A 15,580-nucleotide genomic window follows, 5' to 3' on the forward strand; every position below is an offset into this window, starting at 1 on the left:
ATAGGTAAATAAGCTGAATTCGGTCAAAAATTTGTCCAGAAAAAAATTCATTAAAAAGTGTACCGAAAAAATCGCATGTTTTTTTTCTTCAAGATACAAAATCCGTGACAACGATTTCTTATTGGAAATTGAATTTTAGCAGTTTTTTGGATGAATATCGTTATATTTGCTTGAATTAAAGCAAAAAGTGCAAAAATAATGGTTTCAATGGTTATATTTTAAAATAGTGAAAAAATTCTCAAAATGTTTTTCTTTGGCCGAGAAACGTCGATTTTGAAAATGTTATTAAAAATCGAGGTTCATTTTTATTTATTGATCAATCGAAATGAAATCACTTTTAATGAGTATTTTATAGGTAATTTATTTGAATTCGGTCAAACATTTGTCCAGAAAAAAATGCATTAAAAAGTGTACCGAAAAAATCGCATGTTTTTTTTCTTCAAGATACAAAATCCGTGACAACGATTTCTTATTGGAAATTGAATTTTAGCAGTTTTTTGGATGAATATCGTTATATTTGCTTGAATTAAAGCAAAAAGTGCAAAAATAATGGTTTCAATGGTTATATTTTAAAATAGTGAAAAAATTCTCAAAATGTTTTTCTTTGGCCGAGAAACGTCGATTTTGAAAATGTTATTAAAAATCGAGGTTCATTTTTATTTATTGATCAATCGAAATGAAATCACTTTTAATGAGTATTTTATAGGTAATTTATTTGAATTCGGTCAAACATTTGTCCAGAAAAAAATGCATTAAAAAGTGTACCGAAAAAATCGCATGTTTTTTTTCTTCAAGATACAAAATCCGTGACAACGATTTCTTATTGAAAATTGAATTTGAACAGTTTTTTGAATGAATATCGTTATATTTGCTTGAATTAAAGCAAAAAGTACAAAAATAGTGGTTTCAGTGGTTATATTTTAAAATAGTGAAAAAAATCTCAAAATGTGCTTCTCTGGCCGAGAAACGTCGATTTTGAAAATGTTATTAAAAATAAAGGTACATTTTTATTTATTGATCAATCGATATGAAATAACTTTTAATGAGTATTTTATAGGTAATAAAGCTGAATTCGGTCAAAAGTTTGTCCAGAAAAAAATGCATTCAAAAGTGTACCGAAAAAATCGCATGAATTTTTTCTTCAAGATACAAAATCCATGACAACGATTTCTGATTGGAAATTGAATTTTAACAGTTTTTTGTATGAATATCGTTATATTTGCTTGAATTAAAGCAAAAAGTACAAAAATAATGGTTTCAGTGGTTATATTTTAAAATAGTGAAAAAATTCTCAAAATGTGCTTCTCTGGCCGAGAAACGTCGATTTTGAAAATGTTATTAAAACTCGAGGTACATTTTTATTTATTGATCAATCGATAAGAAATCACTTTTAATGAGTATTTTATAGGTAATTTATTTGAATTCGGTCAAAAATTTGTCCAGAAAAAAATGTATTCAAAAGTGTACCGAAAAAATCGCATATTTTTTTCTTCAAGATACAAAATCCGTGACAACGATTTCTTATTGGAAATTGAATTTTAACAGTTTTTTGTATGAATATCGTTATATTTGCTTGAATTAAAGCAAAAAGTACAAAAATAATGGTTTCAGTGGTTATATTTTAAAATAGTGAAAAAATTCTCAAAATGTGCTTCTCTGGCCGAGAAACGTCGATTTTGAAAATGTTATTAAAACTCGAGGTACATTTTTATTTATTGATCAATCGATATGAGATCACTTTTAATGAGTATTTTATAGGTAAATAAGCTGAATTCGGTCAAAAATTTGTCCAGAAAAAAATTCATTAAAAAGTGTACCGAAAAAATCGCATGTTTTTTTTCTTCAAGATACAAAATCCGTGACAACGATTTCTTATTGGAAATTGAATTTTAGCAGTTTTTTGGATGAATATCGTTATATTTGCTTGAATTAAAGCAAAAAGTGCAAAAATAATAGTTTCAATGGTTATATTTTAAAATAGTGAAAAAATTCTCAAAATGTTTGTCTCTGGCCGAGAAACGTCGATTTTGAAAATGTTATTAAAAATCGAGGTTCATTTTTATTTATTGATCAATCGAAATGAAATCACTTTTAATGAGTATTTTATAGGTAATTTATTTGAATTCGGTCAAACATTTGTCCAGAAAAAAATGCATTAAAAAGTGTACCGAAAAAATCGCATGTTTTTTTTCTTCAAGATACAAAATCCGTGACAACGATTTCTTATTGAAAATTGAATTTGAACAGTTTTTTGAATGAATATCGTTATATTTGCTTGAATTAAAGCAAAAAGTACAAAAATAGTGGTTTCAGTGGTTATATTTTAAAATAGTGAAAAAAATCTCAAAATGTGCTTCTCTGGCCGAGAAACGTCGATTTTGAAAATGTTATTAAAAATAAAGGTACATTTTTATTTATTGATCAATCGATATGAAATAACTTTTAATGAGTATTTTATAGGTAAATAAGCTGAATTCGGTCAAAAATTTGTCCAGAAAAAAATGCATTCAAAAGTGTACCGAAAAAATCGCATATTTTTTTCTTCAAGATACAAAATCCGTGACAACGATTTCTTATTGGAAATTGAATTTTAGCAGTTTTTTGGATGAATATCGTTATATTTGCTTGAATTAAAGCAAAAAGTGCAAAAATAATGGTTTCAATGGTTATATTTTAAAATAGTGAAAAAATTCTCAAAATGTTTTTCTCTGGCCGAGTAACGTCGACTTTGAAAATGTTATTAAAACTCGAGGTACATTTTTATTTATTGATCAATCGAGATGAAATCACTTTTAATGAGTATTTTATAGGTAATAAAGCTGAATTCGGTAAAAAATTTGTCCGGAAAAAAATGCATTCAAAAGTGTACCGAAAAAATCGCATGAATTTTTTCTTCAAGATACAAAATCCATGACAACGATTTCTGATTGGAAATTGAATTTTAACAGTTTTTTGTATGAATATCGTTATATTTGCTTGAATTAAAGCAAAAAGTACAAAAATAATGGTTTCAGTGGTTATATTTTAAAATAGTGAAAAAATTCTCAAAATGGTCTTCTCTGGCCGAGAAACGTCGATTTTGAAAATGTTATTAAAACTCGAGGTACATTTTTATTTATTGATCAATTGATAAGAAATCACTTTTAATGAGTATTTTATAGGTAATTTATTTGAATTCGGTCAAAAATTTGTCCAGAAAAAAATGTATTCAAAAGTGTACCGAAAAAATCGTATGTTTTTTTTCTTCAAGATACAAAATCCGTGACAACGATTTCTTATTGGAAATTGAATTTTAACAGTTTTTTGGATGAATATCGTTATATTTGCTTGAATTAAAGCAAAAAGTACAAAAAAATGGTTTCAGTGGTTATATTTGAAAATAGTGAAAAAATTCTCAAAATGTGCTTCTCTGGCCGAGAAACGTCGATTTTGAAAATGTAATTAAAAATCGAGGTTCAATTTTATTTATTGATCAATCAAGATGAAATCACTTTTAATGAGTATTTTATAGGTAATAAAGCTGAATTCGGTCAAAAATTTGTCCAGAAAAAAATTCATTAAAAAGTGTACCGAAAAAATCGCATGTTTTTTTTCTTCAAGATACAAAATCCGTGACAACGATTTCTAATTGAAAATTGAATTTTAACTGTTTTTTGGATGAATATCGTTATATTTGCTTGAATTAACGCAAAAAGTACAAAAATAATGGTTTCAATGGTTATAATTTAAAATAGTGAAAAAATTCTCAAAATGTTTTTCTCTGGCCGAGAAACGTCGATTCTGAAAATGTTATTAAAAATCGAGGTACATTTTTATTTATTGATCAATCGATATGAAATCACTTTTAATGAGTATTTTATAGGTAAATAAGCTGAATTCGGTCAAAAATTTGTCCAGAAAAAAATTCATTCAAAAGTGTACCGAAAAAATCGCATGCTTTTTTTCTTCAAGATACAAAATCCGTGACAACGATTTCTTATTGGAAATTGAATTTTAACAGTTTTTTGTATGAATATCGTTATATTTGCTTGAATTAAAGCAAAAATTACAAAAATAATGGTTTCAATGGTTATATTTTAAAATAAAGAAAAAATTCTCAAAATGTTTTTTCTCTGGCCGAGAAACGTCGATTTTGAAAATGTTATTAAAAATCGAGGTTCATTTTTATTTATTGATCAATCGAAATGAAATCACTTTTAATGAGTATTTTATAGGTAATTTATTTGAATTCGGTCAAACATTTGTCCAGAAAAAAATGCATTAAAAAGTGTACCGAAAAAATCGCATGTTTTTTTTCTTCAAGATACAAAATCCGTGACAACGATTTCTTATTGAAAATTGAATTTGAACAGTTTTTTGAATGAATATTGTTACATTTGCTTGAATTAAAGCAAAAAGTACAAAAATAGTGGTTTCAGTGGTTATATTTTAAAATAGTGAAAAAATTCTCAAAATGTGCTTCTCTGGCAGAGAAAAGTCGATTTTGAAAATGTTATTAAAAATAAAGGTACATTTTTATCTATTGATCAATCGATATGAAATCACTTTTAATGAGTATTTTATAGGTAAATAAGCTGAATTCGGTCAAAAATTTGTCCAGAAAAAAAATTCATTAAAAAGTGTACCGAAAAAATCGCATGTCTTTTTTCTTCAAGATACAAAATCCGTGACAACGATTTCTTATTGGAAATTGAATTTTAACAGTTTTTTGGATGAATATCGTTATATTTGCTTGAATTAAAGCAAAAAGTACAAAAATAATGGTTTCAATGGTTATATTTTAAAATAGTGAAAAAATTCTCAAAATGTTTTTCTCTGGCCGAGAAACGTCGATTTTGAAAATGTTATTGAAAATCGAGGTTCAATTTTATTTATTGATCAATCGAGATGAAATCACTTTTAATGAGTATTTTATAGGTAATAAAGCTGAATTCGGTCAAAAGTTTGTCCAGAAAAAAATGCATTCAAAAGTGTACCGAAAAAATGGCATGTTTTTTTTCTTCAAGAAACTAAATCCGTGACAACGATTTCTTATTGAAAATTGAATTTGAACAATTTTTTGAATGAATATCGTTATATTTAATTGAATTAAAGCAAAAAGTACAAAAATAGTGGTTTCAATGGTTATATTTTAAAATAGTGAAAAAATTCTCAAAATGTTTTTCTCTGGCCGAGAAACGTCGATTTTCAAAATATTATTAAAAATCGAGGTTCATTTTTATTTATTGAACAATCGAAATGAAATCACTTTTAGTGAGTATTTTATAGGTAATTAATTTGAATTCGGTCAAATATTTGTCCAGAAAAAAATGCATTAAAAAGTTTACTGAAAAAATCGCATGTTTTTTTCTTCAAGATGCAAAATCTGTGACAACGATTTCTTATTGAAAATTGAATTTGAACAGTTTTTTGAATGAATATCGTTATATTTGCTTGAATTAAAGCAAAAAGAACAAAAATAGTGGTTTCAGTGGTTATATTTTAAAATAGTGAAAAAATTCTCAAAATGTGCTTCTCTGGCCGAGAAACGTCGATTTTGAAAATGTTATTAAAAATAAAGGTACATTTTTATTTATTGATCAATCGATTTGAAATCACTTTTAATGAGTATTTTATAGGTAATAAAGCTGAATTCGGTAAAAATTTGTCCAGAAAAAAAATGCATTCAAAAGTGTACCGAAAAAATCGCATGTTTTTTTTCTTCAAGATTCAAAATCCGTGACAACGATTTCTTATTGGAAATTGAATTTTAGCAGTTTTTTGGATGAATATCGTTATATTTGCTTGAATTAAAGCAAAAAGTACAAAAATAATGGTTTCAATGGTTATATTTTAAAATAGTGAAAAAATTCTCAAAATGTTTTTCTCTGGCCGAGAAACGTCGATTTTGAAAATGTTATTAAAAATCGAGGTTCAATTTTATTTATTGATCAATCGAGATGAAATCACTTTTAATGAGTATTTTATAGGTAAATAAGCTGAATTCGGTCAAAAATTTGTCCAGAAAAAAATTCATTCAAAAGTGTACCGAAAAAATCGCATGCTTTTTTTCTTCAAGATACAAAATCCGTGACAACGATTTCTTATTGGAAATTGAATTTTAACAGTTTTTTGTATGAATATCGTTATATTTGCTTGAATTAAAGCAAAAATTACAAAAATAATGGTTTCAATGGTTATATTTTAAAATAAAGAAAAAATTCTCAAAATGTTTTTCTCTGGCCGAGAAACGTCGATTTTGAAAATGTTATTAAAAATCGAGGTTCATTTTTATTTATTGATCAATCGAAATGAAATCACTTTTAATGAGTATTTTATAGGTAATTTATTTGAATTCGGTCAAACATTTGTCCAGAAAAAAATGCATTAAAAAGTGTACCGAAAAAATCGCATGTTTTTTTTCTTCAAGATACAAAATCCGTGACAACGATTTCTTATTGAAAATTGAATTTGAACAGTTTTTTGAATGAATATTGTTAAATTTGCTTGAATTAAAGCAAAAAGTACAAAAATAGTGGTTTCAGTGGTTATATTTTAAAATAGTGAAAAAATTCTCAAAATGTGCTTCTCTGGCAGAGAAAAGTCGATTTTGAAAATGTTATTAAAAATAAATGTACATTTTTATCTATTGATCAATCGATATGAAATCACTTTTAATGAGTATTATATAGGTAAATAAGCTGAATTCGGTCAAAAATTTGTCCAGAAAAAAAATTCATTAAAAAGTGTACCGAAAAAATCGCATGTTTTTTTTCTTCAAGATACAAAATCCGTGACAACGATTTCTTATTGGAAATTGAATTTTAACAGTTTTTTGGATGAATATCGTTATATTTGCTTGAATTAAAGCAAAAAGTACAAAAATAATGGTTTCAATGGTTATATTTTAAAATAGTGAAACAATTCTTAAAATGTGCTTCTCTGGCCGATAAAAGGCGATTTTGAAAATGTAATTAAAAATCGAGGTTCATTTTTATTTATTGATCAATCGAAATGAAATCACTTTTAATGAGTATTTTATAGGTAATTTATTTGAATTCGGTCAAACATTTGTCCAGAAAAAAATGCATTAAAAAGTGTACCGAAAAAATCGCATGTTTTTTTTCTTCAAGATACAAAATCCGTGACAACGATTTCTTATTGAAAATTGAATTTTAACAGTTTTTTGGATGAATATCGTTATATTTGCTTGAATTAAAGCAAAAAGTACAAAAAAATGGTTTCAGTGGTTATATTTGAAAATAGTGAAAAAATTCTCAAAATGTGCTTCTCTGGCCGAGAAACGTCGATTTTGAAAATGTAATTAAAAATCGAGGTTCAATTTTATTTATTGATCAATCGAGATGAAATCACTTTTAATGAGTATTTTATAGGTAATAAAGCTGAATTCGGTCAAAAATTTGTCCAGAAAAAAATTCATTAAAAAGTGTACCGAAAAAATCGCATGTTTTTTTTCTTCAAGATACAAAATCCGTGACAACGATTTCTAATTGAAAATTGAATTTTAACTGTTTTTTGGATGAATATCGTTATATTTGCTTGAATTAACGCAAAAAGTACAAAAATAATGGTTTCAATGGTTATAATTTAAAATAGTGAAAAAATTCTCAAAATGTATTTCTCTGGCCGAGAAACGTCGATTCTGAAAATGTTATTAAAAATCGAGGTACATTTTTATTTATTGATCAATCGATATGAAATCACTTTTAATGAGTATTTTATAGGTAATAAAGCTGAATTCGGTCAAAAGTTTGTCCAGAAAAAAATGCATTCAAAAGTGTACCGAAAAAATGGCATGTTTTTTTTCTTCAAGATACTAAATCCGTGACAACGATTTCTTATTGAAAATTGAATTTGAACAATTTTTTGAATGAATATCGTTATATTTAATTGAATTAAAGCAAAAAGTACAAAAATAGTGGTTTCAATGGTTATATTTTAAAATAGTGAAAAAATTCTCAAAATGTTTTTCTCTGGCCGAGAAACGTCGATTTTCAAAATATTATTAAAAATCGAGGTTCATTTTTATTTATTGAACAATCGAAATGAAATCACCTTTAGTGAGTATTTTATAGGTAATTAATTTGAATTCGGTCAAATATTTGTCCAGAAAAAAATGCATTAAAAAGTTTACTGAAAAAATCGCATGTTTTTTTCTTCAAGATGCAAAATCCGTGACAACGATTTCTTATTGAAAATTGAATTTGAACAGTTTTTTGAATGAATATCGTTATATTTGCTTGAATTAAAGCAAAAAGAACAAAAATAGTGGTTTCAGTGGTTATATTTTAAAATAGTGAAAAAATTCTCAAAATGTGCTTCTCTGGCCGAGAAACGTCGATTTTGAAAATGTTATTAAAAATAAAGGTACATTTTTATTTATTGATCAATCGATATGAAATCACTTTTAATGAGTATTTTATAGGTAATAAAGCTGAATTCGGTAAAAATTTGTCCAGAAAAAAATGCATTCAAAAGTGTACCGAAAAAATCGCATGTTTTTTTTCTTCAAGATTCAAAATCCGTGACAACGATTTCTTATTGGAAATTGAATTTTAGCAGTTTTTTGGATGAATATCGTTATATTTGCTTGAATTAAAGCAAAAAGTACAAAAATAATGGTTTCAATGGTTATATTTTAAAATAGTGAAAAAATTCTCAAAATGTTTTTCTCTGGCCGAGAAACGTCGATTTTGAAAATGTTATTAAAAATCGAGGTTCAATTTTATTTATTGATCAATCGAGATGAAATCACTTTTAATGAGTATTTTATAGGTAAATAAGCTGAATTCGGTCAAAAATTTGTCCAGAAAAAAATTCATTCAAAAGTGTACCGAAAAAATCGCATGCTTTTTTTCTTCAAGATACAAAATCCGTGACAACGATTTCTTATTGGAAATTGAATTTTAACAGTTTTTTGTATGAATATCGTTATATTTGCTTGAATTAAAGCAAAAATTACAAAAATAATGGTTTCAATGGTTATATTTTAAAATAAAGAAAAAATTCTCAAAATGTTTTTCTCTGGCCGAGAAACGTCGATTTTGAAAATGTTATTAAAAATAAAGGTACATTTTTATTTATTGATCAATCGATATGAAATCACTTTTAATGAGTATTTTATAGGTAATAAAGCTGAATTCGGTAAAAATTTGTCCAGAAAAAAAATGCATTCAAAAGTGTACCGAAAAAATCGCATGTTTTTTTTCTTCAAGATTCAAAATCCGTGACAACGATTTCTTATTGGAAATTGAATTTTAGCAGTTTTTTGGATGAATATCGTTATATTTGCTTGAATTAAAGCAAAAAGTACAAAAATAATGGTTTCAATGGTTATATTTTAAAATAGTGAAAAAATTCTCAAAATGTTTTTCTCTGGCCGAGAAACGTCGATTTTGAAAATGTTATTAAAAATCGAGGTTCAATTTTATTTATTGATCAATCGAGATGAAATCACTTTTAATGAGTATTTTATAGGTAAATAAGCTGAATTCGGTCAAAAATTTGTCCAGAAAAAAATTCATTCAAAAGTGTACCGAAAAAATCGCATGTTTTTTTCTTCAAGTTACAAAATCCGTGACAACGATTTCTTATTGGAAATTGAATTTTAACAGTTTTTTGTATGAATATCGTTATATTTGCTTGAATTAAAGCAAAAATTACAAAAATAATGGTTTCAATGGTTATATTTTAAAATAAAGAAAAAATTCTCAAAATGTTTTTCTCTGGCCGAGAAACGTCGATTTTGAAAATGTTATTAAAAATCGAGGTTCATTTTTATTTATTGATCAATCGAAATGAAATCACTTTTAATGAGTATTTTATAGGTAATTTATTTGAATTCGGTCAAACATTTGTCCAGAAAAAAATGCATTAAAAAGTGTACCGAAAAAATCGCATGTTTTTTTTCTTCAAGATACAAAATCCGTGACAACGATTTCTTATTGAAAATTGAATTTGAACAGTTTTTTGAATGAATATTGTTAAATTTGCTTGAATTAAAGCAAAAAGTACAAAAATAGTGGTTTCAGTGGTTATATTTTAAAATAGTGAAAAAATTCTCAAAATGTGCTTCTCTGGCAGAGAAAAGTCGATTTTGAAAATGTTATTAAAAATAAATGTACATTTTTATCTATTGATCAATCGATATGAAATCACTTTTAATGAGTATTATATAGGTAAATAAGCTGAATTCGGTCAAAAATTTGTCCAGAAAAAAAATTCATTAAAAAGTGTACCGAAAAAATCGCATGTTTTTTTTCTTCAAGATACAAAATCCGTGACAACGATTTCTTATTGGAAATTGAATTTAACAGTTTTTTGGATGAATATCGTTATATTTGCTTGAATTAAAGCAAAAAGTACAAAAATAATGGTTTCAATGGTTATATTTTAAAATAGTGAAACAATTCTCAAAATGTGCTTCTCTGGCCGATAAAAGGCGATTTTGAAAATGTAATTAAAAATCGAGGTTCATTTTTATATTGATCAATCGAAATGAAATCACTTTTAATGAGTATTTTATAGGTAATTTATTTGAATTCGGTCAAACATTTGTCCAGAAAAAAATGCATTAAAAAGTGTACCGAAAAAATCGCATGTTTTTTTTCTTCAAGATACAAAATCCGTGACAACGATTTCTTATTGAAAATTGAATTTGAACAGTTTTTTGAATGAATATTGTTACATTTGCTTGAATTAAAGCAAAAAGTACAAAAATAGTGGTTTCAGTGGTTATATTTTAAAATAGTGAAAAAATTCTCAAAATGTGCTTCTCTGGCAGAGAAAAGTCGATTTTGAAAATGTTATTAAAAATAAATGTACATTTTTATCTATTGATCAATCAATATGAAATCACTTTTAATGAGTATTATATAGGTAAATAAGCTGAATTCGGTCAAAAATTTGTCCAGAAAAAAAATTCATTAAAAAGTGTACCGAAAAAATCGCATGTTTTTTTTCTTCAAGATACAAAATCCGTGACAACGATTTCTTATTGGAAGTTGAATTTTAACAGTTTTTTGGATGAATATCGTTATATTTGCTTGAATTAAAGCAAAAAGTACAAAAATAATGGTTTCAATGGTTATATTTTAAAATAGTGAAACAATTCTCAAAATGTGCTTCTCTGGCCGATAAAAGGCGATTTTGAAAATGTAATTAAAAATCGAGGTTCATTTTTATTTATTGATCAATCGAAATGAAATCACTTTTAATGAGTATTTTATAGGTAATTTATTTGAATTCGGTCAAACATTTGTCCAGAAAAAAATGCATTAAAAAGTGTACCGAAAAAATCGCATGTTTTTTTTCTTCAAGATACAAAATCCGTGACAACGATTTCTTATTGAAAATTGAATTTGAACAGTTTTTTGAATGAATATTGTTACATTTGCTTGAATTAAAGCAAAAAGTACAAAAATAGTGGTTTCAGTGGTTATATTTTAAAATAGTGAAAAAATTCTCAAAATGTGCTTCTCTGGCAGAGAAAAGTCGATTTTGAAAATGTTATTAAAAATAAATGTACATTTTTATCTATTGATCAATCAATATGAAATCACTTTTAATGAGTATTATATAGGTAAATAAGCTGAATTCGGTCAAAAATTTGTCCAGAAAAAAATTCATTAAAAAGTGTACCGAAAAAATCGCATGTTTTTTTTCTTCAAGATACAAAATCCGTGACAACGATTTCTTATTGGAAGTTGAGTTTTAACAGTTTTTTGGATGAATATCGTTATATTTGCTTGAATTAAAGCAAAAAGTACAAAAATAATGGTTTCAATGGTTATATTTTAAAATAGTGAAACAATTCTCAAAATGTGCTTCTCTGGCCGATAAAAGGCGATTTTGAAAATGTAATTAAAAATCAAGGTTCAATTTTATTTATTGATCAATCGAGATGAAATCACTTTTAATGAGTATTTTATAGGTAATAAAGCTGAATTCGGTAAAAATTTGTCCAGAAAAAAATGCATTCAAAAGTGTACCGAAAAAATCGCATGTTTTTTTTCTTCAAGATTCAAAATCCGTGACAACGATTTCTTATTGGAAATTGAATTTTAGCAGTTTTTTGGATGAATATCGTTATATTTGCTTGAATTAAAGCAAAAAGTACAAAAATAATGTTTTCAATGGTTATATTTTAAAATAAAGAAAAAATTCTCAAAATGTTTTTCTCTGGCCGAGAAACGTCGATTTTGAAAATGTTATTAAAAATCGAGGTTCATTTTTATTTATTGATCAATCGAAATGAAATCACTTTTAATGAGTATTTTATAGGTAATTTATTTGAATTCGGTCAAACATTTGTCCAGAAAAAAATGCATTAAAAAGTGTACCGAAAAAATCGCATGTTTTTTTTCTTCAAGATACAAAATCCGTGACAACGATTTCTTATTGAAAATTGAATTTGAACAGTTTTTTGAATGAATATTGTTACATTTGCTTGAATTAAAGCAAAAAGTACAAAAATAGTGGTTTCAGTGGTTATATTTTAAAATAGTGAAAAAATTCTCAAAATGTGCTTCTCTGGCAGAGAAAAGTCGATTTTGAAAATGTTATTAAAAATAAAGGTACATTTTTATCTATTGATCAATCGATATGAAATCACTTTTAATGAGTATTTTATAGGTAAATAAGCTGAATTCGGTCAAAAATTTGTCCAGAAAAAAAATTCATTAAAAAGTGTACCGAAAAAATCGCATGTTTTTTTTCTTCAAGATACAAAATCCGTGACAACGATTTCTTATTGGAAATTGAATTTTAACAGTTTTTTGGATGAATATCGTTATATTTGCTTGAATTAAAGCAAAAAGTACAAAAATAATGGTTTCAATGGTTATATTTTAAAATAGTGAAAAAATTCTCAAAATGTTTTTCTCTGGCCGAGAAACGTCGATTTTGAAAATGTTATTAAAAATCGAGGTTCAATTTTATTTATTGATCAATCGAGATGAAATCACTTTTAATGAGTATTTTATAGGTAATAAAGCTGAATTCGGTCAAAAGTTTGTCCAGAAAAAAATGCATTCAAAAGTGTACCGAAAAAATGGCATGTTTTTTTTCTTCAAGATACAAAATCCGTGACAACGATTTCTTATTGAAAATTGAATTTGAACAATTTTTTGAATGAATATCGTTATATTTAATTGAATTAAAGCAAAAAGTACAAAAATAGTGGTTTCAATGGTTATATTTTAAAATAGTGAAAAAATTCTCAAAATGTTTTTCTCTGGCCGAGAAACGTCGATTTTCAAAATATTATTAAAAATCGAGGTTCATTTTTATTTATTGAACAATCGAAATGAAATCACTTTTAGTGAGTATTTTATAGGTATTTAATTTGAATTCGGTCAAATATTTGTCCAGAAAAAAATGCATTAAAAAGTTTACTGAAAAAATCGCATGTTTTTTTTCTTCAAGATGCAAAATCCGTGACAACGATTTCTTATTGAAAATTGAATTTGAACAGTTTTTTGAATGAAAATCGTTATATTTGCTTGAATTAAAGCAAAAAGAACAAAAATAGTGGTTTCAGTGGTTATATTTTAAAATAGTGAAAAAATTCTCAAAATGTGCTTCTCTGGCCGAGAAACGTCGATTTTGAAAATGTTATTAAAAATAAAGGTACATTTTTATTTATTGATCAATCGATATGAAATCACTTTTAATGAGTATTTTATAGGTAATAAAGCTGAATTCGGTAAAAATTTGTCCAGAAAAAAAATGCATTCAAAAGTGTACCGAAAAAATCGCATGTTTTTTTTCTTCAAGATTCAAAATCCGTGACAACGATTTCTTATTGGAAATTGAATTTTAGCAGTTTTTTGGATGAATATCGTTATATTTGCTTGAATTAAAGCAAAAAGTACAAAAATAATGGTTTCAATGGTTATATTTTAAAATAGTGAAAAAATTCTCAAAATGTTTTTCTCTGGCCGAGAAACGTCGATTTTGAAAATGTTATTAAAAATCGAGGTTCAATTTTATTTATTGATCAATCGAGATGAAATCACTTTTAATGAGTATTTTATAGGTAATAAAGCTGAATTCGGTCAAAAGTTTGTCCAGAAAAAAATGCATTCAAAAGTGTACCGAAAAAATGGCATGTTTTTTTTCTTCAAGACACAAAATCCGTGACAACGATTTCTTATTGAAAATTGAATTTGAACAATTTTTTGAATGAATATCGTTATATTTAATTGAATTAAAGCAAAAAGTACAAAAATAGTGGTTTCAATGGTTATATTTTAAAATAGTGAAAAAATTCTCAAAATGTTTTTCTCTGGCCGAGAAACGTCGATTTTCAAAATATTATTAAAAATCGAGGTTCATTTTTATTTATTGAACAATCGAAATGAAATCACTTTTAGTGAGTATTTTATAGGTAATTAATTTGAATTCGGTCAAATATTTGTCCAGAAAAAAATGCATTAAAAAGTTTACTGAAAAAATCGCATGTTTTTTTTCTTCAAGATGCAAAATCCGTGACAACGATTTCTTATTGAAAATTGAATTTGAACAGTTTTTTGAATGAATATCGTTATATTTGCTTGAATTAAAGCAAAAAGAACAAAAATAGTGGTTTCAGTGGTTATATTTTAAAATAGTGAAAAAATTCTCAAAATGTGCTTCTCTGGCCGAGAAACGTCGATTTTGAAAATGTTATTAAAAATAAAGGTACATTTTTATTTATTGATCAATCGATATGAAATCACTTTTAATGAGTATTTTATAGGTAATAAAGCTGAATTCGGTAAAAATTTGTCCAGAAAAAAAATGCATTCAAAAGTGTACCGAAAAAATCGCATGTTTTTTTTCTTCAAGATTCAAAATCCGTGACAACGATTTTTTATTGGAAATTGAATTTTAGCAGTTTTTTGGATGAATATCGTTATATTTGCTTGAATTAAAGCAAAAAGTACAAAAATAATGGTTTCAATGGTTATATTTTAAAATAGTGAAAAAATTCTCAAAATGTTTTTCTCTGGCCGAGAAACGTCGATTCTGAAAATGTTATTAAAAATCGAGGTACATTTTTATTTATTGATCAATCGATATGAAATCACTTTTAATGAGTATTTTATAGGTAAATAAGCTGAATTCGGTCAAAAATTTGTCCAGAAAAAAATTCATTCAAAAGTGTACCGAAAAAATCGCATGCTTTTTTTCTTCAAGATACAAAATCCGTGACAACGATTTCTTATTGGAAATTGAATTTTAACAGTTTTTTGTATGAATATCGTTATATTTGCTTGAATTAAAGCAAAAATTACAAAAATAATGGTTTCAATGGTTATATTTTAAAATAAAGAAAAAATTCTCAAAATGTTTTTCTCTGGCCGAGAAACGTCGATTTTGAAAATGTTATTAAAAATCGAGGTTCATTTTTATTTATTGATCAATCGAAATGAAATCACTTTTAATGAGTATTTTATAGGTAATTTATTTGAATTCGGTCAAACATTTGTCCAGAAAAAAATGCATTAAAAAGTGTACCGAAAAAATCGCATGTTTTTTTTCTTCAAGATACAAAATCCGTGACAACGATTTCTTATTGAAAATTGAATTTGAACAG

Source organism: Phalangium opilio, unplaced genomic scaffold, assembly GCF_054372755.1.
Source record: "Phalangium opilio isolate 3A_F unplaced genomic scaffold, DU_Popi_V2 ptg000054l_1, whole genome shotgun sequence".
Taxonomy (NCBI): domain Eukaryota; kingdom Metazoa; phylum Arthropoda; class Arachnida; order Opiliones; family Phalangiidae; genus Phalangium; species Phalangium opilio.